The 3886-nt window shown below is 45.2% G+C and overlaps 1 long non-coding RNA gene across 1 annotated transcript; it reads left to right on the top strand.

Annotated features, from left to right (window-relative positions):
• The first annotated feature begins 225 nt into the window (after positions 1-225).
• Positions 226-3430, top strand: LOC135284377 (uncharacterized). The gene is made up of 4 exons (XR_010349781.1): positions 226-1769; positions 1862-1971; positions 2086-2233; positions 3223-3430. It is a non-coding gene; the product is annotated as an uncharacterized LOC135284377 (long non-coding RNA).
• Positions 3431-3886: the final 456 nt, after the last annotated feature.

The following is a 3886-nucleotide window of genomic DNA, read 5'->3' as shown; positions in this document are numbered from 1 at the left end:
GACTCACCCCAAGGAGGAGTTTGGGCATTTGGTATTTTTAAAGCTGACAGAGCAGGTTAAATTAGGTACAAAGAAGAAATTCTTCCCAGTGATGTCCTGGCATGGGCTGCCCAGAGAAACTGTGGCTGCCCCATCCCTGGAGGTATCCCAGGCCTGCTTGGATGGGGTTTGGAGCAGCCTGGTCTGGTGGAAGGTGTCCCTGCCCATGGCAGGGGGTGGGAACTGGATGAGTGTTAAAGTCCCTCCCAGCCCAAGCCATTTTATGAATCTCTTTGGGAGAGTGACACATGTAAAATGCTGAGATACATTCAGGTACCCCAGAGAGTCATCTGAATTGTGCTGGAGATGTACAGCTCAGTCAGAGCTGGAGGAAACCACGAAGGCTGAGAGCCACCCTGTGGGGTCAGGAGGGCTGCTCACTTTCTCAGCTGAGTTGAGCTCACTCCAGAGCCAGAACTCCCACGGCCAGGGGGAGGCTCTGGACAACATACCTGGCATCAGATGGGCTGTGGGGTGGGCCACACTCTTTCCAAGAAGGGACTGTCATTTTCATTGCTCTTATCTGGAAATTGCTCTGAAAATAAGTATTTTGTGAGCCTGAGCAAAAACACTGGGGAGCACTCAGCAGCAAATTCTTTCACATGCTGCCTTTTTTGTTTTGTATGATTCCCAACGTTTCTGGCAAAAACATTTCCTCTGACTGTTTTCCTTCTAGAAACAGCCTTCTTCCAGACAGGGCTACTCTGCCACTATTTAGCTGGGTAGACACAGGGCTATTTAAAACACAGAGCTGGAACATTAGCAAAGCACTTGTCTCATTCCAAGACAAGCAGGGAAGGGGAGGGTGCACATCGCCGAGTGCAACCTTGTTCATCCCTGGGAGGTTTGTGCCTGCATCATGCCAATTTGTGCTGAATTTAAGGTTTCTGGCAAAATCTGACAAGATTTTTTAGAAGCTGCTAGTTCACAGCCTTGAGTATTTATGATTTTTGGCTGCCAGCTCTCACATACGTTGCGGTCAGCAGTTTAATTATTTACCAGGCTCTGTACAGTACCGTTCAAGCAGCAACCATCAAATCTGGCATTTTGATAATGCAAGGGTAATTGGGTAATTTTTTTTTCTTCCCCTCCCACCAGCTCCAGCCCCCTATTCTGTAGGGAGATGCAGAGTCATAGCTCTGCTGCCTTGGCTTCCCGCCATCTCACTGCTCCTTTAAAACCCCATACCTCCCATTGAAGGAACTCAGTGTCCTGTTCACCAGGAGGACGTCAATGTTTCTATGGAAACTCTTCCCAAAGATTCTTGCTGCCGCTGCTGCGTATTGTATGACTGGCTTTGTACACTGCAATTCATTATCCAGGCTGTGACGAAAAGGGAGCAGCTTTCTGCCCAACAGGAAAAGGCATTAAAGGAAAATAAAGGACCCAAAACACTAACCCCCCCCTGCTCCACCACCTTAATATTAATCAAATAAGCCACTAAAACCAAAGGTGCTTAAATTGTTTGGCATTTGAGCTATGAATGGAATCTGCTTGTCTCTGCTCCTTGCAGTGAAAAATACCCTTTCCTGAATAATTAACTTAGCTGAAGAAGCTTATAAATTCTTTGTAAGTCCTTTTTCCTTCTGACTAGTGAGAAGAAAATTTTCCACCCCTCACAATTACAATCCCGATGATGGATGAGTGTCACGTAGGTAACAAATGTGCCTGAGCAGGAACCCTCTGCATGAGCTGCGTGGAGAACAGGGGAGGCTCAAACCCAGGCTCAGGTTTTGCATTTGAATTAATATCTGCAAAGGGGATGCAGAATTAACAGGCTGAAGGAAAATTCACATTAATTTCTCATTTGTCTCAATAACAGGAAATATCTGGGACCAGCGGAGAAGGTCATGGCAACGTTTAGGGACATGTCCCTTACTAATGATGTCCAGAGGTGGCCCACTTACTCACTCTTCTGCAGATGAGCTCCAGGTATTACACACTTGACGGGTAAAACAGTCTAGATTTTGTTCCCACCTCTATCACAGCTTTGCCATTTTTTTGTATTCAGACATCACTGTTAACTTTGAAAATCTGAATTTCTAGGTGGTGCTCTGAAGAAGACTGGAACCTGATTTTCTTGACTTCCACTGGATCACTGATGGGCTCTTGGCACCTCAAGCAATCAGATTTCAGGTGTCCCAAAGCATGTACCTCAAACCCAAGGTACTCAACTTGTGGCACTTGCAGAAAGGTAACTCCTTAACCCAGCAGAACTTTGAGAGCTAAAGAAAAACATTACACTCATCTACTATGCTGGGAACCAGCGTTGAGTAAAAACCTGAGTAAAGATGAGGATGAGAGGAGACAAGTATTTTATTTTTAAACCTTATGAATTTCTGAGTAGCTCTGCTTTCCTAGAGAGGAAGGCAGGGCTGGGAAGATCAGATTTTCAAACTCTGCTCCCTCCCTGATAACACATAAAGACTTGTATTACCTTTAATTGATGTTTCTGAGTGCATCCTCATTGATTTACTCCAGCCGTGCTCTTTATGCAGGGAACATTCTATTCTCAGAGCATAATCTAGACCCATACAAACAATATAGATGTTTCTTGATAACATAATTTAGAAAGAGGAGATGTAATTGCTGCCTGTGCTGAATGCACAGCATCTCTCTGCTTGCCAGAGCACTGCAAACTCATGATCCCTTTTGGAATCCATACAGGGAGAAAAGTCCCAGATCCTTCAATGTGGTTCTCATTTTGTCATTTCCATCTTATTAAATATCCTGGTCCTTGTGCCTTTAACTTCCTAAAGACAGCTCATGCTGAAATTATTTAGAAGGCTCTCAGAGGCTTGTAGATGAAATTCAGGGATCTTTCCTGCAGAAATGTGTCTGTTTGTGGGATGCAGGACAGCAGCAACTTGGGCATCTGCTGCAGAAGAATGGGGAGGGGACCTGGCAAGTTCTTCCTCGGGTAACTTGTTCTTTAAAGAATTGCAACAAAGCAGGTTCTTGTTAAGGACTTCCCTTAAATACCTGAAGAGGAGGTTGGAACTCATCTGACCTGCTCTAAAACCAGTTGGCTTGGCTGTGCATAGTCCAATTGCTGTGATTTAAAATGAGTGGTTGGAGTGCTTTTGTCTTCTAAATCATCCCACAAGAACTGTGCTTCACTGTCTTTTCTCTGATGGAAGGATATCCAGGGTGAGACATTACAATTCAAATTTTCATCTCCAGGGTCAAGTCTGTCTCAGTTCTGTAATGCCTGGAAAGCAGTGCCATGCAGTGGGGTTTGATGTGAAATAAACACAGATCCCTCCACAGCACAGTCAATCGAGATCCACAGCACAGAAAAATCACCACTGTAATTGCTCTCTGTATCAGCTGCCTCAGGAAAATATAAAATCGTAAATAAACAAAAATCAATGACTGAGTTTGCCCTGGAGACTGAGTTACTCTCTCTGTTTTAGAGAGTGGTCCCTCCTGAGCAGTTTTCCACATTACAAAGCCACCGCATAAGGGAACAATTCAGTTCCACTGACAGCCCTGGCTAAAATAGCCCTCGAGCAAGATAGGGAATGTGTAGGTCACTGCTTAGATGCTTGGCAGGGCTGGCAGTGAGAACCGTGCCAACACTAAGTGTTTTTCAAATTACTTCAGCGAGACCAGACTTAGCTTGCAAGCCTGACGCAATGGTTCGGAGAGAAGCTGTCCTGTATTTTGGATTCATGCTAATTGGTTATCAGCTTCCCCCTGTGTTCTGCAGCAGCAGCTTCCCTGTTGACATCCATGGTTAATGGTCAGCTACAGGTTGGCTCTGAGATCCCTTGTCAGAGGAGAGGGCCCAACTCTCCAGCCTGGGATCTGACAGAGCCTGAATTTAATTTGCCCTGTGATCCTG

Source organism: Passer domesticus, chromosome 20 (assembly GCF_036417665.1).
Source record: "Passer domesticus isolate bPasDom1 chromosome 20, bPasDom1.hap1, whole genome shotgun sequence".
Taxonomy (NCBI): Eukaryota; Metazoa; Chordata; class Aves; order Passeriformes; family Passeridae; genus Passer; species Passer domesticus.
Note: the sequence above shows the minus strand (reverse complement) of the source record. Positions and strands in the feature narration are given on the sequence as shown.